The 24,808-nt window shown below is 36.9% G+C and overlaps 1 protein-coding gene across 2 annotated transcripts in view; it reads left to right on the top strand.

The window, feature by feature from the left end:
• CD36 (CD36 molecule) overlaps positions 3,227-24,808 on the top strand; it is a 96,549-nt gene continuing 74,967 nt past the window's right edge. The window contains exon 1 of one of the 2 annotated variants that reach the window (XM_021102274.1): positions 3,227-3,465. The gene's annotated coding sequence lies outside the window, so the exon portion shown is untranslated. The remainder of the gene's footprint in view (positions 3,466-24,808) is intronic. The other variant, XM_021102278.1, reaches the window with a different exon arrangement.

Genomic DNA, 24,808 nt, shown 5'->3' with positions numbered 1-24,808 from the left:
ATAAGGATACAAAATTTATCAATAATTTTTTATTTCAAAGATGTAAGAGTACTACTCCATCAGATCATTTCTAATAGTATAGACTTCCATCATTCCTTGTTACTTTTGAATAAAAAACACATAGGCGGAACGGCCCTCTGAAGTCAGCTTTTAGAGGAAATGGTGGTAAAAAGTTTACCTCAAACAGATATTTGGAATAAAGGTATCTCACAGATTACAGGAGATTAGAGAAGAGTAAATTAAGAGGAGAAAACTAATAATAAACCTTTGTCACAGCTTTCCTAGAGGAAAATGCTCCTTATGAAGCATACGTGAATGAAATTATTTATTCTATGCTAATATGGAAAGCAAATAGACAAACAGAAAAAGAAGGGTGGGAGGGAAAAGAAGCCTGGAAAGAAGGATGTGCTAATAGAATCAGTTACAAATCAGCCCTAAATGTCCTTCACATCCTGAATATACACTTAAACACACTGATAATAATCCAAGGGTGTTTTCCTAATGTGTTTTTCATAAAAACAAGTTAGCAAGGTTAACGTGTTAAAGTATCTTGGTGAATATTCTCATTGTTTTCAAGTGTGTACAGAGGTTTATGCCAAAGTTTCCTCACAAGGTCACAAACTATTCCTTCCCTGTTATGTTACAGAGCCAGGGATTCAAGGATAGCTTACTGTTAACACTTAGACAATGGACAGGAATATAAACAAAGGGGTGATTTTTTTATTTAAAATTTGATTTTTCTGAAATGAATTTTTAAAAAGTATATTATTCACTGAGGACTAAACACATTCAGCTTGACATAGTACTTAAGAATGAAGTCAGTGTTGTTAATTATACCTGACAAAGTACCCTTGATGGTGTTGGTGGGATGCAGAAGTGATATGCCCTGAGGGCATCAGGGAAACAGGATTTGGGAGGGGCTGCGAAGGACAAAGAATTAGAGTAGGACTGTCCCTGTATCCATGATGCTATGCATATGGACAGTTAATTGCTGTTCTGAGAAAAGATTTTCACATAGAAATGGGACATTTCACAATAATGCCTTGTGAAGAACATTCTATCAACAGCTGGCAACAGTTGCTGCTAGCAGCAGGATTGTTGGTTCAATTTGAGTGCCTTAAAGTTTGTGGCACTCATTGTGCAACAAAAACTGGGTGAGGTTTTGATTTTTCCCAGTTTACTACTTTAGGTTCATAAACACTTGAAAGACAGACAATGTTGGGTGAACATTTTTAATTAAGTTCCTGGGATGAAATGTCTAATTTTGAAGATAGTTGTTGAAGAAAATATCTGAGGATCCTTTGGTGGAAGGGGGTCAGAGGTTTTGTCCCGGTTAGTTACCCCAGAGCCCAGTTGTTTTTTAGCTTACCCACCACTATTCTTCCCCCTCTCTCACCATCCACTTTTCACAACTCTGTGTCCAGCAAGGAATGAAAAGTTTAATGATAATGAATATTTAACTCATAGAAAGGGCATTCCAGATTTATTCTTATTTATAGGACATAATCCATATTCAAAGATATGGGTGCATAGCGTGTGGGCATTCTATGACCCTCATTGTGATTCATAGAAAATATGTATGATCCTGAGTTCACTGAATTTGTAGTTTGTCTTCTTACTTCTTTGATAAAACACTTTAACAACTTCCTAGTTCAAGTAATAGAAAAACTTTGCATACACAGAGAATTTTTTTCCTATAATGAAAAGTGTCATATTCTATGAAAGTTGAGGATGTGGCTTTCCTTCCCATGCAAAAATTTCTCTGGAATTTACCACTTGACCTCACTAGCTGACTCCTTACCACTTGGATGTCACTCCCCTATGCCAGTTTTCCAACCTCTGACTGCCAAACATGATATTTATGGCTAAGTGGCAATCAGAACCGGTCCTCCAGGCTCTGGTAGGTCAAACTCTGCTCATGCAAAACAACAAGGAAAAGTTGAAAAAAGTAAATGAAAGAAATGAGAAATATCTCTGGCTAGAGCTGTGCCTTACACATCTTCTATCTTTTTCTTGTTTTAGGGACATAATGCTTCTGGGGATTTCCTGGTAACATAGCAATTCTCCGTAGGGACCATTTATGTACTGTCCCTAACTGAAAAAAATTTAAAGAAGCCTTGTAATCACTCACAGGATGGCTAATCTGACACAGATAAAGTATGGATTAAATTCATTTTTAACTATACTTTAGGATAGGAAAGCATGCTATCAGTCAAAATTTTGTGAGTTAGACTATATTACAAACCACTTATTCACCATGAGTCCATTGTCAATATTTATCCTTTTGAATTTCAGTTTTCTTTTTTGTAAACTTTGGGCCTAAAAATACTAACTTGATTTGAAAAGATATTTTGGGACTGGGAAAAGAACGAGACTATACAATACCTACTTAGCAAAGTGCCAACTCATAGATAGTACCCCTTACATGGGACCTTTATCAAGATACAAAAATGCTAGTTTTGGTAATTTTAAAAAAGAGTCATCCTCCTTCCTGGGATGATAATTATCCTGGGAAATAATTAAAACCTCAAAAATCTCAGAAAAGCAGCATGATTTCCTAGTTCCTTTGTTCACTTCTTAAAAATATAGTATTACAGATCCTATAATGTGATTTATTGTTAGAAATCTTGACTCTAGTTTCAGAGTAATAACTTTAATCATAGAGTCTGCTCAGACTGAGGGTAGAGCCTCATTCATATGCGCTTACCAACAGCACTAAGCAAAATTCAATTTAAATCAACTACATTATAAAACTATACCAAAAGATTAACTTCAACCCAAGCACCCTGGCAATGCACGACACTTTCTGCCTCATTAATTGTGGCAAACAAAAATGACCAAACAACTACTTAAACCAAATAGTAGAAAAAAATAAGTACTAAATAGGTATTCATATTTCAAGAACTCACTTGCAAATTATCCAAAAAAGTTTTTGAGTAAATATTTAACATTCACTATTATGTGTCTTTCATAATCAGGCAAGGAAAACTGAACCTATTTCTATATAATCAAAACAAATGCTAATCACAAAGGGAAGCAAATTGATTGCTTATGATTGATTATCTGAATTCCCATGTTTCATAAGCAAAACAGCTGTCTGTTAAGGGGCATAACAGGTTTTTAACAGGAAAAGGATTAAGGGTTTTATTTTCCTCAACTGAGGCATAAAATGAGCAAGATTTTTCAAGTTAACTTTCATTTCATCTGGCTCAGGTGTCAGGGATCTATATTTATCTCGGTTTTCGGCATGCCTCCCGTATGAAGCGCTGGAAGTCAAGGCATGTCAATGGCTTTCAGATGTCAGGATAACCTTAAAGACTGATGAGTGGTCAAGACCCCATGCCTCATTTCTGAGTTCTCAGCTGCTGTGCCTTGGAGATCATGTGTTTATTTTCTCAGTCTCTTCCTGCAACAGTCCCAGTTTTACGATCCTACATCTGGGCAAGCAAGCTCCTCTTGAAGTTGGTGAGCACAATTATTTTTTGTATAGGAGTGTGGCTATAAATGTCTTTGCAGTTAATGGATGATCATCTAGTAAAGGTTAATCATTATTATTTCTAACTCCTTAAAAAGATAAATACTAACTGGTTTGATAGTCTATGATGCTTCTGTTAACAGATTTATAAGCATTCATTAAAAGGATAAATCAACTTTTAACGCTTAAATTTTTCCTTCCACTAGTCTCTCATTTCATCCTATAAAATTTCCATGTGCACATTTTCATAACTTTTATTTTAAAAGTATCAGAAAACTTTCATTATTTCATAATTTTCACGGAAATTTTTTATTCCTTCAGATATTCTAGGTTGATCTGGCATGACCTAATCAAAATTGATTCCTTATTTAAATTTTGATGTACTTTCTGATCAATTTGATTTTTTGCTTCCAAATTGAAAAAAAATGCCTAAAATGAGACTAGAAGTTGAATGACCTTTGTTCATGGGACCTAAAAAAGATCTAGTCATTGATCACCAGCGATCATAGAAATTGCATTGACTGTGGGCACTACTGAGAGGAGGGGATTTTGTTACTGAGCCGAATTTTTCTTACGTGATATGTTTCATACTATGACTATATAAAACCAGGAAACACTTCAAAGAATCTAGAGTAATGACTTATCCAGACAGGAAATTTACGGATATACTTATTTAGAGTCAAACTAAGTGCTCCATACAAAACAAAAACCAAAAAGAAAAAAGAAAACAAAACAACAACAATGACAACAAACAGTTCCGTTTGACATTCCATGCTATGCTACAAAGTCTGGGAATGAACTGGGTAGTTTTCTTTACCTTTAAAGAAGATCATTTCCCTTTATTCTTTGGAGATTGGTTGCTTTAAGCTGTGCTGAATTCATGAAAAAACATTCTGATACTTATAAAAGTGTTAACTTTTTGTTCACTTCCTATGAGAGAACACAGACCTCAGGTAGGATCTGGATCAGATGAAGAGACTAGGCAATCTGTCTTTTTCTCAGGCATATGCCTCAGTAATACAAGCGGGATTTGTGGGGCAATATGTGAGACTCCTGCAATCCTGACAAGGGGAAGGGAGAAATATTTTCAAATGATGTACAACACAAACAGTAATTATTTGGAATTGGATCCTTTTGTAAAGGACAATGACGACTTTGCAATAAACTGTTCTGAGAGTTTCAGAAAGAAAGCAAACACCTGATGATAATAAAACAATTTTCACCTGGGAAAAAAGGTAAGCTCCCAAACTCAGAAGAATCACTGGTAAGCAGGAAAAAAAAAGAGAAGGCTTTGAAGTGCTAACAAATCAGTGGGAAAGACCATGTAAGACTGCAGAGTGAACCAATCGAATGGAAGAATATTTTTTTTAAAGCAAAGAAATAATAATAATTTTGCTTTTAGCAGAGGATGCTTATTAAGATAACTAATTAAGGAATTTAATATTCTTACAATCTATAAACTAAGGTTCACAGTTGAATTACTTGAAAAAACTCACAAAATTTTGGAACTGAAAATAAGTGCTTTGAAATGAATGGGAAAAAAGCGTTTTTTATTAGTCACTTGTTAAATGTCTTTGATCACTTTTTGGATGAAAATTGTAAAGAGTGTTCCCACTTTACTGCAATTTAAAAGCAGAGATCTGGAGTGAGGAGCAGGCAGTTGCTGATGGAGGAAAGATGCTCTTTCCATATCAGGTTACTGGAATCCGAAATAATACCTAATCCAAAATAATTCTCTCAATCACAAATAAGGAATTGTTTATCAGGGAAAGGAAGTAGTTGAAAATTAGCTTAAGTGCACAGAGAATATAAAAAGAAATATAATTTAGTAAATAGTTTTATTATTCTGTGTGTTTAATGTTGAAGTACAGACATTGGCTAAGTCACTGGAAAATTGTTTCTTTTACAAAGGGCAGTTAGTATGTCTGCCATTGGTTCCACAATAAGCCCTCTAGCCGTTTCCTTATGGAGAAGGGAGGTGAATTCTGTTTGTGTCTTCTGACAAATTTAGCGTGTGGAGAATAAAAAAATGCTTTTAAATAGGTGTTTGGTGGTATTCTGTTAGGTAGATTAGGATGTTTTAAAATATACCTTTGTCACACAAACACTATCAAGTGAAGGAGGAAATGACAGAAAATTGGCAAACATTCTGGAGGGGACATAGCAGACAGCTTGGCTACATTTACCAAGGACTCCAAAGTGTGCTCAAATAGAAAAACATTGTTCACCCTTCAGTGCTTGTGAAACTTAAAAGAAGAATAAGGACAGTTTAAAAAAATGAATAGTTTTATCTCTTAATGTTACCTCTTTTTCTTATTAGACCTTTTGAATTTAAAACTTCCTCTTATTTTAATTTTTAGGAAATTAAGAGGGATATTAGTAGTCATGATATGGTTTTAAAAACTGAGAACACAGTCTAATTGAAATTCATTTGGAGGCTCACTATGTTCTATGTAGAAATCCATTATTACTCTATTGGAAATGTAACAGATGTCATTGTAAGGAGTCTTTCTTATATCTTATTTAGGAACTTTTAGAAATAAAATAATAAAAGTTTATTCAGTAGTCCCATAGCATGGTTCCTAAACACAGTATCTCTCAGTGCAAGCGTACATTTTTTTTTTCTTCTTCTTTATTTGGCTGTGGCTTGAAGCAGTTTAATGTGTGATCTCAGTTCCCAGACCAGGGATTGCACCTGGGCCATAGCAATGAAAGCACTGAATCCTAACCACTAGACTACCAGGGAACATCCAGGCATACTTTTTAGCAAGAGGGATCCTGTCAACAAGCATTCTTACTTTTAAGACGGAACCCCCAGATACCAAAAACCTATTTTGGTTGAATATATAATGGAGTCACTGTGTTTCTGATATACTTATTCATTGATGCATTTGTTGATAAACATTTATGAGCACTTACTGTACTTACTCTGTGCCAGGAACTGTTGTAGGCTACAGAAAATTATTAGAAACCATATTGTGATGGACATTTATACAGATCCAGGATTTTTTTTTTTTTTTTTTTTTTTTTGGTGGTAGTTCTAAGGTTTGTTTATATGGAATGAAATCATCTGATAAAAGTTAAAAAGGAAATACTTAAGTTAGTAAATGATGAGCCATAAGCTGAATTTTGTGGATATTTTCCCCACCACTGCACATAAACAGACCCCTTAATGAGGCATCAATCTCCTGAAGAAAATAGGCCAAACAATTGAATTAAAATAATGCTATATTTACAGGAGATGTAAAAAGACGACACTGGGCAGACTCAGCTTCTTGCTGTTGCCTTTCTGCAAAAGTTACTCTTAAAATTCTAAGTAACTAACATACAGCATGTGGAAATGCCTCCAGAATAAAATAACTTCACTGTACTCTTTAAGCCTTAGGTTTCATAGACTGTGATATTTGACCTTTCTTTTCTTTTCTTTTTTTTTTTTTTTTTTTTTCCTTTTTAGGGCTGCATTCAGGGAATATGGAGGTTCCCAGGTTAGCGGTCCAATCAGAGCTGTAGCCGCTGGCCTACACCACAGTCACAGCAACACAGGATCCTTAACCCACTGATCTAGGCCAGGGATCAAACCACAACCTCATGGTTACTAGTCGGATTTGTTTCCACTGAACCACAGTGGGAACTCCTGAGATTTATTCCTTATTGAAATATTTTTATCTGAAGTGGGGAATAAATATCTAAATTTTGGCTTGATCTCTTGAGTGGAAAACCTCTAGTTTGCATGGAAACTTCTAGTTTCTATGAGGCCCATTCTTTTCAGAGCTGCTCAGTCAAAAGTTACATTCAAGCAGACACATAGGCAGTTATAATGCAGAACATGAGCTGTGATAAGGGCCCTATTTATAGACCTTTGCTATTAAGTAGAGTCTACACCTCCAGCTGGGCTGTAAACCCCAACAAGGCAAGGATCATTGGTAGCTTAGTATCAGCACTACTGAGTGCCTGACACAAAGTAAGAATTTAGTAGATAGATTGTATCCATTTATTCAAAAATATGCTTAAGTCTTATCTACCCCCAAATGCTCACCTTCTAGTGAATTCTATGACAAAAATTTTAAGAAATTTTAGCCATTTAAAACAATTTAAAATCTCTTTTTTCCCATCTTTTAGGCTTAGCACTTTTAAAAATATCCAAATTGACATAAATCTCTACCATAAAATAATATATACATGTGTGCAGTTTTTTGAGTAGGAAATTCTCAGGTAGTTGCATGAAATATTACCATCATCAGCACTACCCCTGCCTTTTCCAGCGTATCTGTCTGTTTTTTTGTTTTGTTTAATTGAGGAGAGGAGGGGTATAAGGCAGATGAGCTATTAAAAATGAGAGGGAAGATCATCTATTAAAAGTTATAAAATTCAACAGAAAAATATTCTAGATTTCATATTACACTAAGTATGTAAATTCAGACACTGATGATTTGCCAGTTAATTAAGTCTATGAAGCTCATTCATCTCACCTAATGACAATGAAGTCAATCCCTTTCCGCAATCTACATACAAAACTTAGATGCACTTGCTTCTGTGTTCAGTCTCTTAGATGTCTGCTCTGCATGTACCAAGTTTTTGGATAAAGCTAGAGGAAAACTTTTGGTTCAGTCCTTGCACTCTGCGTCCAACGGTCGTCTGTCAGATTTGCTACCTGAGGCTAATAACAGAATTTGATTTCTCCACTTCTCATTTGATGGGGAAGAAGAGTAGGTATAGTAATTGTTCTTTGCTGGTCTAATCACGCATATCTGCAAAATCCTCCCTGGGGGTGGACATAAAGGCCAGCAGGTGGTAGAGGTGTGGTCATTATTATCTATTCTTTTCCTCAATTCATTGGTCAAATTTCCTTCATGATCTCAGGGAGAGCCTCATGAAAGTTTTTTTGCCTTCCTTTATCCAAACTTCTATGTTTTACATCCTTATACTGTAGACCTATTAATACAGTTCAACAAAATTCTCTTTTTTTTAACCAGATGAAGACAAAAACAAAAAACAGGATTAGGCAAGAAAAAAAGTTAATTTTAGCATCGATAGAAACAGAAAGGAAACTTACTCTAACAGTTCCCATTATCTTCTCCACTCCATTAATATTCCTCTTGAGTATAAAAGATACCATTTTGCTTTCTCTCTTGAGTATAAAAGATGCCATTTTGTTTTCTCTCTCAAATTTCCCATGCAGAACTCTGTACATAGTAACAGCAAGAGCATGTCTGAAACTGAAATCCTGTAGAATAAATAAAAGCAGTTGAAACAATCTGAATGGCCTTTTGTGAGAAGACAACTTAGGTAATAATTATTTACCATGGCAGAGCAGCAGCAATGAAGCTAGGCTTTTTTTCTGAGGTTTAAGCCTGGAAGTCAACTTTCAGCAGGTCTCTCAATATTCACATTTGTCCCTACCAAAAGCTGCAAACATTAGAAGTAAGAACAGTTCTTGGCACATTTTTTTAAAACAAGATCCACTAATTTTTACAAGTGAGGACTCCGAGGCCCCTAGAAGTTGAGATTTTATGCCCTGGTCTAGCCATTGGATTATCATTCTCCAGTTTCCCTTTCTGCCGTTTCTCTGTGATCCCCTATTCCATCAACACCAACATCAATTTTTATGTACTAGAAGTTGAAGAGACCCAAATCTACTTTTAATGAGCCCATGCCCTTCTCTAGGCTTTAGATTCATCTAACTGCCTGCTGGTCAAGTTCTAAATGATGTTCCACATCTTGAGTTGTAAGTATCCAACCTCTTTCAACACACAAACTTGTCATTGTGATCTGGTTCACGATGTGCCCTTTATGCTCAAACTTATATTGTAAACAACCCCAAGAGAGATGTGCCTCTTACTATGCTTGAAGCTATCCTAATAGTCAATAAAATGTGTACATATACATGTACTCTGCAAATACTTTGGAAATAGGATGGATTAAATTATAAGTTAATTATAACTTATTGGTGCCATCAAGGCCCTCTGATAATAATTATGCAAAATACCTAATATTTAATGAGAGGCACTGTAAATTATTGGTTGAGATGTACTCACTGAAGTTAGATTGAAAATGTTTGAAACTTGGGACCTGCCACTTTCAAGCCCTATAACCTTGAGCAAAATAGTAAACCTCTTTGTGCTTCTGTTTCCTTGTCTATTAAATAGGGGTAATAAAAGTAACTTCCTCATAATAAGAAATAATATTACAACAAGCAATGATAATACTACTTTCACCATTAATATTAATAATATATTATCAATTATTAGATTATAAAATTACATTATTATTAACCTATTAATATTAGCAGTATTACTCATAATAAGCAATGTTACAATATTATCAATAATATTAGTAATAATATTACAGTAAGCAATAATAATACAACAAGCAAGTGATTATTTGGAAAATACTCAAGTGCTTTCTACGTAAGTGCTATAGAAAGACTATTATTATTTAATTCTCACAGTAATTTTTTTTTTTTTTTCTTTTTAGGGCCGCACCCATGGCATGTGGAAGTTCCCAGGCTAGGGGTCAAATCAGAGCTACCGCTGTCAGCCTTTGCCCCAGCCACCCAGGATCTGAGCTGCATTTGCAACCTACACCACATTCACTGCAGCACCGGATCCCCATCCACTGAGCAAGGCCTCATCTTCACAGATGTTTGTCAGATTTGTTTCCTCTGAGCCACAAGGGGAACACCCTCTCACAGTAATTTTTAAATGGACCGTGTTACCCACATTCATATAAGAATACGTAAACAGACTTAAAGAGATTAAGAAACTGGCCTATGGTCTTGAAGCTAGTTAATGAAAATGCTATATATAATTATCCTCTCCCACCCCAAATCTAGTCCTATTATTTCCTCTCCATTCTTTCATCTTGCTCCTCTGAGCCTAAAACCTAGAACTCATTCTTGATTTGCACCCCCTCTATGAAGGTAATTACTCACCAAGGTGTAGCTTTTCATGCTACCTTCTAAACGTCTCCTCTTCTCAAAATATCTCTGAAATCTTTCCCAACTTCTTCTTCGACCACTGCATCAATTTAAAGACCATTAAAATTATACGGACTTCTGAATTAGACCATATAATATTCTGCCTCGATTATTTCAAAAAACTTTCTCTTGCCTTCCCTTTAATCTGCTCTCCATGTTATATCAGAGCCATCTTGCCAAATCCAAATTTTATCATGCACTCCTTCCCTAAAGCCCCTGAGTAGCTCTATATTGCTTTCAAGAGAAATTCCTAGGAATTGCTTTCAAGAGAAATTCCTGGGTATTCAGGCACAACCTTCAGTCTTGCATATTAGGAATTATATGAGGGCTTTGTGATATTATTTGTACCCACATACTGAGTGTCCCTTTTTGTCTTTCCAAACTCATATACTATACCAAAACCTTACCAAATTATTTTTCCCCAGTTGTCCATTTTCTTATGCATCTATATTTTGGGGGAATGCCTTCAATCCCTTTGTTCTAGTCCACCTTCTTCACCTGGTCCTGTGTTCTATATCAGTTAAGCCATCACTTCCTCTACCAGCTATCCTTTCATGTCTTTCCATGACCCACCATTCTTCTCCCCACCTGGGTATAAGTTTCATAATGTATTATAATTGTCCATTTACAAATCTGTCTTCCTAGCTCATACTGAAAACTGCTTGAGGCAAAATAGCAGGTTTTTGTTCTGTTGATTCTCTCATTTTATCCCAATTAAAATTTCACATTAGGAGTGCCTAAGGAATTTATTGTACTCCTCTTGCAAGTGCTACAGCTTAATGCAACATCTGCCAGTGTCATTGGAGGGATAAAAGCATAAGCAAATGAAAAACAAAATTAATGATTCAAACCATAACTGAAAACTATCTTCAAAAGTAATCTTGAATTTTCAAAAATGAGAAAGAGTTTGATGGGGTGATTGATCCAATATTAGAACCAGTAAAAATAATTACAAACAGACTGGTACGAGAATTTGCATATCTTTCTGGGTTGCGATCTAGTGGCGAAGGGAGCCAGATGAGGTATTGGTTCATGTTGCAGGCATGACTGCCCAGCAGGTGCTTGCTATATAGGCAAGAGGTAGAGGGCAAGATAAGATTAGGGAAGGACATGCACCATGATAGGAGAGTCTGATCTAGTTTTAAATTCTTCCTTCTTTTGGAAAACAAGGACTGGCGAGTAAGTGCTGGAAACTAGAGAGTAAGAAGTATCATAACACTCAGCTCAGTTTTAACAGCTGTTTAAATAAGATTGGATTTAATACAGTAGATCTCAAAAAATTGGTGTATATGAGAATAACCAGGAATGTTTGATAATCAGGACACTCAAGATGGCTGTTCTTCTGCTCTCAGTACATCCCCTGTTCAACCAGTCCCTGCCTTACCTACACCCTGACTAAACATCCCTCTTAATCATAGACCCTACCCAGTTAAATGCCTACATACTTGCTCCTGGCCCTAGTTAGTGATTATTCTAATCTTCAGATCAGAACCTACCAAAATAACTTATCAAAGGGCAGGGAGGAATGTGCTCCTCTGCTGTTTGCCTTGGTAACTGATGAATCATCCTGACATCATTTGGTAACCACTGTCTCCATCTGTCTGTCTCCACACTGTCCCATCCCCACTGCCAGCAAAGACTACTGACATGGCCTGCCCTATTTTCTGCCACACATGAGCCAGGTGTTACTCCAGGACTTTGCTTCAGACATGTAAAGTCCCCCATCATTAAACCATTGATGTCTCCATCACTGACTCTGGGCTTTTTTTTTTTTTTTTTGTCTTGAGGCTGGGCACAAATAGGGCTTGCAGGCCTATGGGGTGCGGAACAGCAGTGCTTAACTCAGTACTTATAATGCCTTAACTCAGTACTCTTTTAAGAAACTCATTGTTAATCATATTGTTGTTACAATTATCTTCATCATTATTGTCAACATAACTCTTATGGTTTTCCCAATTTACATTTGTACCTTTTTCTTCCCACCCCACTGATTACGTAAAATTTTAATCCTTTCTAAATACAGACTTTGTTTTAATCCCTTCTAAGAAGTTATTTAAAATTTATCTACTCTTATCCTGATGACTGGGAGGGTCACTAGTTCCCTAATGATATTATTCTGTTTTTATGTACTCTTTTAGATATATAAGAATAGTAGACTATCTTCAATGTAGTGGCTGACATTTTCTGATTCAGACTTAAAGTTCTCCTCTAGATACTTTTGAAATAGGGTTATAAAGCTCTTAAATGTTTCATGGTCCTTCAGCTGATCAATTTCCTCTCCCTGCCCTGCCTTGGATTCTAACTTCAAAATTGTTCAGTGTTTTTTTGTGAATCTTCTGTTTTGTAAAAAAAATTTAAATTTTTTTTTTTTTTTTTTTTTTTTGCTTTTTAGGGCCACACTTACAGCATATGGAAGTTTCCAGGCCAGGGGTTGAGTTGGAGTTACAGTTACTGGCCTATGGACAGCAACAGGGGATTCGAGCTGCATCTGTGACCTATACCATAGCTCACAGAAACACTGGATCCTTAATTCACTGAGTGAGGCCAGGGATCAAACCAGCATCCTCATGGTTACTAGTCTGATTCATTTCCAAAGAGCCATGACGGGAACTCCTGCACCTTCTAATAATGTCATCTATTCCTTGTCACTACATCATCTAATTTTTCTTCTTTGAAGTTTGAATTACTCTTCTTTAAAATTCTGGGGAATTATGCTATCAAATATGTCAGTTTCTCCGGACAACACTGGAATGAGGAGTCAAGCTTTTTAGTTGCCTTCTTACTGTCCATGTCCTTTAGCCAAAGACCACCAGGAAGTCATCTGTGGTTGAAAAGTTGAGTTCATTATTTATTACAACGAGGGAGGTATGTGGCATAGGGAACCAAGAGTGACTTGTTCAGTAAGTGTTAAAAAGAATCTCTTAGAGAATTTGAACTTTGGTTGAGTGATTTGAGGAGAAGGTTTAAGAAAGTAGAACTTGTCCTGAACTGAATGTTGTCAGGAAGTAGGATAATATTACAATTTAGTGCCTTAATAAACGATACCTAGAAAGAGGGGAGATGAAACTGGCTTGATAATGAAGCAGGAGTAGCCCATGTTAGCTGGAAAAGAGGGGCATGTGGTATCTGTGGCCTAGACAACACTCATAATTGGTCTGTTTTCAGACACAATTACAGAGACTCTTATTTTTATCTTGATTCCTTGTTATCATAGAGTGCCCTGGTCTAGAGCTGATGTTCTATGAAATTGTTTATGCTCAACAAGAGGATACCAAGGCCAGGCCGTGAGGGCCAGGCCGTGAGTGCCAGGCCAGTGTTCAGAGAAAACAAGGCCTAAACAGATAGCACTCAGCCAGGTCCTGGATATCAGGGGATGTTTCCTCTTTCTCATGATAAAATTCTTTGTTTCTTCAGTAATTAAACCTACTTCCATGAAATCCTCTTTGCATAATTTTGGTGATAAAATCCTAATAGAGTTTCTTTGTAATTTCCTCCCTAAGGCCTGTGCTATGTTCAACACATGGAGTATTTTAACACAAGATTTCACTCCTCTTACGTTAGCAATATGATGATCAATAAGAATCACACAAGGAAGAGATTAATCTATAGTAACTATAATGCGCATAAATTGTTTAGGAAATTTATTAGCTTCTTTTTACTTATGTGATTATGATAGACTATTATTAACATAAGTCTTGCTTAAAGAAAAGAACATCTAGTAAATGATTCAAGTTCATGATTGAATAACGTTCAACATTTAAGTAACATGTGGACTTAAAATGAGTAGAAATATTGACAAATGTCCTATGCTAATCATTTTCTTTGTAGGTTATTATAAGTCTGTAGAAATGTTCCAGGGTGGGGCTCTGGGAAAAGGCAGAGATGTAATAAGGCTGTATAAATTATGCTCAATTCTGAAAGTCACACATGATAAAAATTATCTTTCTATAATGTACTATTTAAGATATTTGAAATATTGTTAAATATACCACTTTCTTCAACTTACACATGTATGCCTTTTTTTTTTGGTCTTTCTCTCTTTTTAGGGCCACACCTGTGGCATACAGAGGTTCCCAAGCTAGGGGTCCAATCGGAGCTATAACTGCCAGCCTATACCAAGGCCATAGCAACGCGGGATCCGAGCCATGTCTGCGACCTACACCATGGCTCACAGCAATGCCGGATCCTTAACCCACTGAGCAAGGCCAGGGATCGAACCTGCGTCCTCATGGATGCCAGTCAGGTTCATTAACCACTGAGCCACGATGGGAACTCCATACATATGTGCTTTTTAAACAACAGCCATATAATAAAGTCAAGGTTTCTGTCCTACACATAAGATTAACCTTTTTCATCTTTTTTTGATTGGTTTTAAAATAGAATAATGGCAATACAAAAGAAAGAGTTATTTATTTTCCAACTCTGTTTTATTTATCCTATTGTCTTGTTAATAACAGAAGCTGTTTTGATTGAACTTCATAGAGTTTTCCTGTTAGTTACCTTTGAAGAAATGCTCTAAATAAAGACGCTAATTTTTAACTTTCTTCATAATGTTTACCCTTTTGCATGATCCTTATTTCATCTTTCCTATTTTCAAGCAAAATTTGTAGCTATATTTTATGTGAGACAGAAATAATAATTTACTGAACAGGAAAATGAAATTGAGAATGTGAAGTTCCAGTTAAACATTTTAACTTTTAATTAGACAAGGCTTAAATCTTTTCAAAGATTACAGATGCCCATCACAGGCCTAGATTTGGTTTAATTCAAGCCTCTTAGAACCACTTTGGATTCTTAAATATGAATGGTTCAATAATTAAATTATAGTAGAATCCTAGTAACAGGTTTAGTTCTTTGTTAACACTAATAAAAGGGGAATAATATCAATCAATATCCATTGGTTACTTGGAAAATTAATATTTTCGGGAGTTGGTTCTTCTGTTTTATGCAGGGCTTAAATTTGCATAATGTCCTTTTGGATTGTTTCTTCTTTAATATTATTGTCTGGAGGTTGGCTGCAGATGAACATTTATTACTGTTCTTTGTGTTGGTAAAAGGGAGTATTTTGTGTGCCTATTTGAATAGCTTGAATCTATTTGAAAATGAAAATAAAAGAGGGTTAGAGTCAATCAGTTTTCTTACCAAAATATTTCTGCAGTTGGTGTGTTTTTGCACTCTCGTTACACATTACAGATACCCTTAAAAGAGCTCTTGTGTGACTTAATACCCAAATAAAACGGCAGCTTTCTCTTTTTTTGCTTACATCTAATCCTTGTTTCTCCAGAGCATGTCAGCCTTGGGGGCAAACAATAGTAAAGGTTTTAAAGTACTCAGAACATTTGTTTCCCACTGGCTTTAGGCTTAGATTCTCTTCTCTCTTTATCCTATACTTCCTTAAACTGCCCCAATGCATTTATATTTAACGTACTTACTGGCCAAACAATTTAAATTATAAACATGTTCAACAGAAAGCAGCTTCATATAATCACTTTCTTCATTGCCTCTTCCTGACAAGGTCCAATTACTGACCAGACTAAGGAAATCAAATGATTGATGTATCCTGCTTATTGCTCCATGGCCATTTGTAGCAGAGCCCTCCATCTCTCGACCTTTGTTCCCCTCCTTTATCCCCGTTCATATTTCTCTCAACTCCCATGATGCTGAGTGCTGCCCTGATTCCACAAATCCCAGCCTGGAATGTGAAGTGGAGAAAATGAGAAATGAGAAGATTAAATACTTCCTAATATCAATGAAGTATGTGAGTGCCATTGTTATCTGCTCTGCTGTTTGCAAAGCAAATACTATGTTTGTCGCTTCACCCAGAGCCAATATAAAACAGGTGCTGTGTTCCTCAGTTCCTTTGGCCTTTAGCATTTTGACTCTCCTTTTCCTGGGACTGCTACTTCAGTTCTTAGCCAGTTTCTATTACTTCCCCTCTTTCTACCCTGTGTCATGCTCTAAAGCACCATCACAAACACACACAAAAACCCACAGAAACAAACAAACAAAAATAAGGCCTGGCAAGTGTATTTCTCTCACTCTTGATGATGGCTGTTAGGACTTTCTTTGCAGTTTTACAGACTTCTTTGCCATGGCTGCCACCTCGAACTCAACCCATGTATCAACTAATCCAAACTCTATTTAAAATGAGTCCACCTGCTCTTCGTTTGACTGCATACAAGTCTTAATTCAGATCCTATGTGTTTCCAGTGTTATTTTATTACTCTTGTATGTGGAATCTCATTCCAACTTACTGCTTTTAGTAATGAATGCTCTGGGAGTTCCCATTGTGGCTTAGTAGGTTACAAATCTGACTAGTATACATGAAGATGCAGGTGTGATCCCTGGCCCCTCTCAGTGGGTTAAGGATCCTGCATTGCAGCAAGCTGCAGTGTAGGTCACAGATAAGGCTTGGATTTTGTGTTGCTGTGGCTGTGGCACAGGCCAGCAGCTGCAGCTATTATTCAACCCCTGACTCATAACTTCCATATGCCACATGTGTAGCCCTAAAAAGGAAAAAATAAAATAAAAATTTAAAAAAATTATAAGTGAACACTCTGGAGTTCCCATTGTCTCTCCACAAGTTAAGAACCCAAGATAGTGTCTGTGAGGATGTGGGTTCAATCCTTGGCCTTGCTCAGTAGGTTAGGGATCAGGCATTGACATAAGTTGTGATGTAGGCTGGGAGCTGCAGATTTGACTCAAACCTTAGTCTGGAAATTTCAATGTGCCCAAACATGGCCCTAAAACAAAAGAAAGAAAGAAAAAAAAAACAAAACACTCTTAAGCTATCACTTCCCCTATTTATAATTACTTAAGGATTCTCTTTTCCTCGTGAAATAAAATTCCTTAGAATACTGTGCAAGGGACTCTACCATCTGGTCTCCATCCATTTTTCTCGCTTATTGCTACTGCGCTAAAGGCCAATCTTGTGGTATTCCAAATACATCATTCCCTCATGCCTCTGAACTTATGCATGCTGTTCTTTTTGCTCATACCAGCCTTTCTCCTAGCTGTGTGATTAGAAAAAAATTTTTATCCATTGAAGCCCTTCCATTATTTTATAGTTTATCTCCTCTCAATAAAACCATAATCTATTAAAGACCCTATGTTATTCATCTTAGTATCCCAGTACCAATTTCAAAGTCTTTAAGTGTTCAAATGAATAAATGACTTCTTGCACATCTTTCCCCTTTTAACCCAAAGCTTGGCATCGTCTCTACTTTTTATAATTTCTCCAAAAAATGCTGAGTGAGGATGCATCATGAAAGGTTCCTCTTTTTCTTTTTTTAATTACTCAATGAATTTATTACCTTTATAGTTGTATAATGATCATTACAATCCAATTTTATAGGATTTCCATCCCACAAACCCAGTACATCCCACCATCCCCGAACTGTCTCCTTTGGAAACCGTAAGTTTTTCAAAGTCTGTGAGTCAGTATCTGTTCTGCAAAGAAGTTCAGTCTGTCCTTTTTTCAGATTCCACATGTCAGTGAAAGCATTGATGTTGATGTCTCATTGTATTGCTGACTTCACTTAGCATGATAGTTTCTAGGTCCATCCATGTTGCTAAAAATGCCAGTATTTCGTTCCTTTTAATGGCTAAGTAATATTCCGTTGTGTATATGTACCACATCTTGATCCATTCCTCTGTTGATGGACATTTAGGTTGTTTCCATGTCTTGGCTATTATATATACTGCTGCAATGAACATCAGAGTATATGTGTCTTTGCAAGTCATGGTTTTCTCTGGATAGATGCCCAGGAGTGGGATTGCTGGATCAAATGGTAGTTCTATGTTTAGTTTTCTGAGGACTCTACATACGGCTTTCCACAGTGGTTGCACCAATTTACATTCCCATCAACAGTGTACTAGGGTTCCTTTTTCTCCACACCCTCTCCAGCACTTATTATTTGTAGACTTTTGGATGATGGCCATTCGGGTTAGTGTAAGGTGGTACCTCATAGAGGTTTTGATTTGCATTTCTCTAAAAATGAGTGATGTTGAACATCTTTTCATGTGTATTTTGGCTATCTGTGTGTCTTCTTTGGAGAATTGTCTGTTTAGATCTTCTGCCCATTTTTTTATGGAGTTGTTTGTTTTTTTTGGTATTGAGCAGTAGGAGGTGTTTATAAATTTTGGAGATTAATCCCTTGTCAGTTGATTCATTTGCAAAGATTTTCTCCCATTCTGTGGGTTGTCTTTTCATTTTGTTTAGGGTTTTCTTTACTTTGCAGAAACTTTTCAGTTTGATTAGGTCCCACTTGTTTATTTTTGTGCTTTTATTGTCATTACTCTAAGAGGTGGATCTGAGAAGATGTTGCCGTCATTTATGTCAGAGAGGGTTTGGCCTATATTTTCCTCTAAGAGTTTTATAGTGTCTGGTCTTATATCTAGGTCTTTAATCCATTTGGAGTTTATTTTTGTGTATGGTGTTAGGGAGTGTTCTAATTTAATTCTTTTCCATGAGGCTGTCCAGTTTTCCCAGCACCACTTATTGAACAGACTGTCCTTTCTCCATTGTATATTCTAGACTCCTTTGTCATAGACTTGTTGGCTATGGGTGTGTGGGTTTAATTCTGGGCTTTCTATCCTGTACCACTGATCTATATGTCTGTCTTTGTGCCAGTACCATACAGTTTTGATGACTGTTGCTTTGTAGTGTAGTCTGAAGCTCGGGAGCCTGATTCCTCCAGCTCTGTTTTTCCTTTTCAGGATGTCTTTGGCTTTCTGGGTCTTTTGTGCTTTCAAACAAACTTTAAAATATTTTGTTCAAGTTCTGTGGAAAATGTCCTTGGTAATTTGATAGGGATTGCATTGAATCTGTATATTGCTTTAGGTAGTATAGTCATTTTGATAATATTGACTCTTCCAATCCAAGGGCATGGTATGTCTTTCCATGTATTTGTGTCATCTTTGATTTCTTTCATCAGGGGCTTATAGTTTTCAGAGTACAGGTCTTTTGTCTCTTTAGGTAGGTTTATTCCTAGTTATTTTATTCTTTTGGATGTGATGGTAAATGGAATTGCTTCCCTAATTTCTCTTTCTGCTCTTTCATTGTTAGTGTATAGAAATGCCATCAATTTCTGTGTATTAATTTTGTATCCTGCTACTTTGCCAAATTTGTGGATGAGCTCTAACAGTTTTCTGGTAGAGTCTTTAATATTCTCTAGGTATAGTATCATGTCATCTGCAAAGAGTGATGGTTTTACTTCTTCCTTTCCAATTTGGATTCCTTTTATTTCTTTTACTTCTCTGATTGCTGTGGCTAGGGCTTCAAAAACTATGTTGAAGAGTAGTAGCAAGAGAGGACATCCTTGTCTTGTTCCTGATCTCAGTGGAAATTCTTTCAGCTTTTCACCGTTGAGAATGATGTAAGCTGGGTTTGTCATATATGGCCTTTATTATGTTGAGGTAGGTTCCTGCCATGCCCACTTTCTGAAGGGTTTTTATCTGAAATGTGTGTTGTATTTTGTCAAAGGCTTTTTCTGCATCTATTGAGAGGATGGTATGGTTTTTATCCTTCAGTTTGTTAATGTGGTGTATCATACTGATGGATTTGTGGATATTGAAGAACCCTTGCATCCCTGGGATAAATCCCACTTGATCATGATATACAATCCTTTTAATGTATTGTTGGATGCAGTTTGCTAGTATTTTGTGGAGGATTTTTATATCAATGTTCATCAGTGAAACTGGCCTGTAGTTTTCTTTTTTTTTGTGGTATCTTTGCCTGGTTTTGGTATCAGGGTGATGGTGGCCTCATAGAATGAGTTTGGGGATATCTCTTCCTCTGCAATTTTTTGGAATAGTTTCATAAGGAGAAGTGTTAGCTCTTCTCTAAATGTTTAGTAGAATTTGACTGTGAAGCCATCTGGTCCTGGACTTTGGTTTGTTGAAAGTTTTTTAATCACAGTTTCAATTTCAGTTCTTGTGAATGGTCCATTCATCTTTTCTATTTCATCTTGGTTTAGTCTTGGAAGATTGTACTTTTCTAAGAATTTGTCCATTTCTTCTAGGTTTTCCATTTTATTGGCCTATAGTTGCATATAGTAGTCTCTTATGGTCCTTTGTATTTCTGTGATGTCCCTTGTTATGTCTCCTTTTTCATTTCTAATTTTATTGATTTGAGTATTCTCTCTTTTTTTCTTGATACATCTGGCTATGGGTTTATCAATTTTGTTGATCTTTTCAAAGAACCAGCTTTTTGTTTCATTGATATTTTCTATGGTTTTCTTTGTTTCTATTTCATTGATTTCTGCTCTGATCTTTATGATTTCTTTCCTTCTACTAACTTTATGTCTTGTCTGTTCCTCTCTATCTAGCTGCTTTAGATGTAAAGTTAGCTTGTTGCTTTGAGCTTTTTCTTGTTTCCTGAGGTGGGCTTGTATTGCTATAAACTTTCCTTTTAGAATAGCTTTTGCTTCATCCCATAGGTTTTGGAGTGTTGTTTCTTTGTTGTCATTTGCTGCTGGGTATTTTTTAATTTCCTCTTTGATTTCTTCAGTGATCTATTGGTTTTTTAGTAGCATGTTGTTAAGTCTCCACGTGTTTCTGTTTTTTGCAGTTTTTTTTTTCTTCTTGTTGATTTCCAGCTGTATAGCATTGTGGTCAGAAAAGATGCTTGATATGTTTTCACTTTTCTTAAAGTTACTGAGGTTGGATTTGTAGCCCAGGATGTGATCAATCTTAGAGAATGTTCCATGTGCACTTGAGAAGAATGTGTATTCTGTTGCTTTTGGATGGAATGTCCTATAAATATCTATTAAGTCCATCTGTTTTAATGCTTCATTCAGGGCCTGTGTTTCCTTATTGATTTTTTGTCTGGTTGATCTGTCCATTGCTGTAAGTGGGGTGTTAAAATCCCCCAGTATTATTGTGTTATTGTTGATTTCTCCTTTTAAGGTTTTTAGCAGTTGCCTTATGTATTGTGGTGAACCTATGTTGGGTGCATAGATATTTAAAATTGTTATATTTTTTTCTTGGATTGATCCTTGGATCATTAAGTACTGACCTTCCTTGTCCCTTAAAATATTCTTCATTTTAAAGTCTATTTTGTCTGTTATGAGTATTACTACTCCAGCTTTCTTTTGATTCCCGTTCACATGGAATATTTTCTTCCATCCTCTCACCTTCAATTTGTATGTGTCCCTAGAAGTGAAGTAGGTGTATTGAAGACAGCATAGATATGGGTCTTATTTTTGGATCCATTCAGCCAGTTTATGTCTTTTGGTTGGGGCGTTTATTCCATTAACATTTAAGGTAATTATTTTTTTTTGTCTTTTTTGTCTTTGTTGTTGTTGTTGTTGTTGTTGTTGTTGTTGCTATTTCTTGGGCCGCTCCCATGGCATATGGAGGTTCCCAAGCTAGGGGTTGAATCGGAGCTGTAGCCACCAGCCTATGCCAGAGCCACATCAACGTGGGATCCGAGCCGCATCTGCAACTACACCACAGCTCACGGCAACGCCGGATCGTTAACCCACTGAGCAAGGGCAGGGACCGAACCCTCAACCTCATGGTTCCTAGTCGGATTCGTTAACTACTGCGCCACGACGGGAACTCCTAAGGTAATTATTGATGTGTTTTTTCTTATTGCCATTTTGTTAATTGTTTTGATTTGTTTTTGTTGCTCTTTTTTCTTCCCTTCTTCTCTCATTCTCTCCTCTTGTGGTTTGATGACTATCTTTAGTGTTGTATTTGAGTTTTATATATATGACATTGTTTTAAGTTGTTGGTCTCTTAATAGCAAGTGCATCTCCACTGTCCTGCATTTATACTCTCCTCTTCTCAAGGTTTCTGATTTTGGTGGCATAATTGTGCATGGATGATTTCGTGTCTTTACTGTATATATACCATTACTGGTGAGCCTTGTCATTTGTGGTATTTTCATTTCTGGTTGTGGCCTTTTCTTTTCTGTGTAGCGAATTTCCTTTAATATTTTTTGTAAAGCTGGTTAAGTGTTGCTGAATTCTCTTCTCTTTTGCTTATTTGTGAAGCTTTTGATTCTCCTTCAAATCTGAATGAGATCCTTGCTGGGTAAAGTAATCTTGGTTGGAGGTTTTTTCCTTTCATCATGTTAAGTATATCATGCCACTCCTTTCTGGCCTGCAGAGTTTCTGCTGAAAAATCTGCCGATAACTTTACTGGGGTTCCCTTATATGTTATTTGTTTCTTTTCCCTAGCTGCTTTCAAGATTTTCTCTTTGTATTTAATTTTGGTCAGTTTGATTAATATGTGTCGGTGTCTTCCTCCTTGGGTTTATTTTATATGGTACTCATTGTGCTTCCTGGATTTGAGTGAGTGTTTCCTTTCCCATATTAGAGAAGTTTTTGGCTATTATCTCTTCAAATATATTTTCTGTCCATTTCTCTCTCTCTTCTCCTTCGGGCATCCCTATAGTGCAGATGTTGACTCTCTTCATTTGTTTTCAATCTTTTTTCTCTTTTCTGCTCCACATCCATGATTTCCACTACTCTGTCCTCCACCTTGCTTATTCGTTCTTCTTCCTCCTGTATTCTGCTGTTGGTTGCTTCTAGTGAATTTTTTATTTCAGTTATTGTATTTTGCATCTCTTCTTGTTTAAGTTTTATATCTTGTATCCCTTTGCTGTGTTTCATGTAAATTATTCATCGTTGCCTCCAGTTTGTTTCCAATGTCTTGCATCATCTTCAGCATCAACAGCCCAAAGTCTTTTTCCTGGAGGCTGAGAATCTCCTGATCACTTAGCTACTTTTCTGGGGTTTTTTCTTTCTCCCTGTCTGAGTTACAGTTCTCTGTCTTTTCATTTTTATAGGTTTTTGATGTGGTGACCTTTTTATAGATAATAGAGCTATAGCCTCTCTTACTTCTGGTATCTGCCCCCCTTGTGGCTGAAGTTGGTACAGGGGCTTGCTGTAGGCTTCGTGATGGGAGGGAGTGATGCCTGCCCACTGGTAGGTGGAGCTGATTCCTATCCCTCTGGTGGGTGAGATTAGAGGAGGCCATGTGCCTGGGGGGTCTTTAGTCAGCCTCCAAAAGGCAGCTGATTCCTATCCCTCTGATGGGCGGGTTGTGATCCCACCTGGATTTTTGTTTGGCCTGGGGCTTCTCAGTGCTGATGGGTGGGGCCAGATTTTCCCAAAATGGCCACCTCCAGAGAAAGGCACACTGATGAATATTCCCAAGAGCTTTGCTTCCAGTGTCCATCCCCACAACAAGCCACATTCACCCCTGTTTTCCCAGGAGGTCCTCCAAGAATTACAGTCAGGTTTGCCCCAGATTCCTATGGAGAATTTGCTTTGCCCTGGGACCCAGTGCATGTGAATGTCTATGTCCACCTTTTAAGAATGGGATCTCTGTTTCCCCAAGTCCCATGGAGCTCCTGTGTGCAAGACCCACTGGCTTTCAATGCCAGATGCTCTGGGGGCTCTTTCTCCCAGTGCCAGATCCCCACACATGGGAGTTTGATGTGGGTCTCAGAACTCTCACTTCTGTAGGTGAGTCGCTGTGAAGCAGTTACATTCCAGTCTGTGGGGCTTCCCAGCCGGTAGGTATGGGGTTGCTTATATCTTGTAATCACTCCTCCTACCTCTTGATGTGGCCTTCTCTTTGTCTTATGGAGTAGGATATCTTTTTGAAAGTTTCCAGTCCATTTGGTTGAAGATTGCTTAGCATTTGGTTGTAAATTTTGTTGTTTTTAGGAGAGAAGTTGAGCTCCAGTCCTTCTATTCTGCCATCTTAATCCCATCTCATGAAAGGTTTTTCTTTTGTTTTCTTTTCTTTTTTTTATTACTCAAATGAATTTATTACATCTGTAGTTGTACAATGATCATAACAATCTAATTTCACAGGATTTCCATCCCACAGCCCAAGCACATCCCTCCACCCCCCAAACTGTCTCCTCCAGAGACCATAAGTTTTTCAAAGTCTGTGAGTCAGTATCTGTTCTGCAAAGAAGTTCAGTCTGTCCTTTTTTCAGATTCCACATGTCAGTGAAAGCATTGATGTTGATGTCTCATTGTATTGCTGACTTCACTTAGCATGATAGTTTCTAGGTCCATCCATGTTGCTAAAAATGCCAGTATTTCGTTCCTTTTAATGGCTAAGTAATATTCCGTTGTGTATATGTACCACATCTTCTTGATCCATTCCTCTGTTGATGGACATTTAGGTTGTTTCCATGTCTTGGCTATTATATATACTGCTGCAATGAACATCAGAGTATATGTGTCTTTGCAAGTCATGGTTTTCTCTGGATAGATGCCCAGGAGTGGGATTGCTGGATCAAATGGTAGTTCTATGTTTAGTTTTCTGAGGACTCTACATACGGCTTTCCACAGTGGTTGCACCAATTTACATTCCCATCAACAGTGTAC

This window comes from Sus scrofa, chromosome 9 (genome assembly GCF_000003025.6).
Source record: "Sus scrofa isolate TJ Tabasco breed Duroc chromosome 9, Sscrofa11.1, whole genome shotgun sequence".
Lineage (NCBI taxonomy): Eukaryota > Metazoa > Chordata > Mammalia > Artiodactyla > Suidae > Sus > Sus scrofa.
This window is presented reverse-complemented; position numbering and strand designations above follow the sequence as displayed.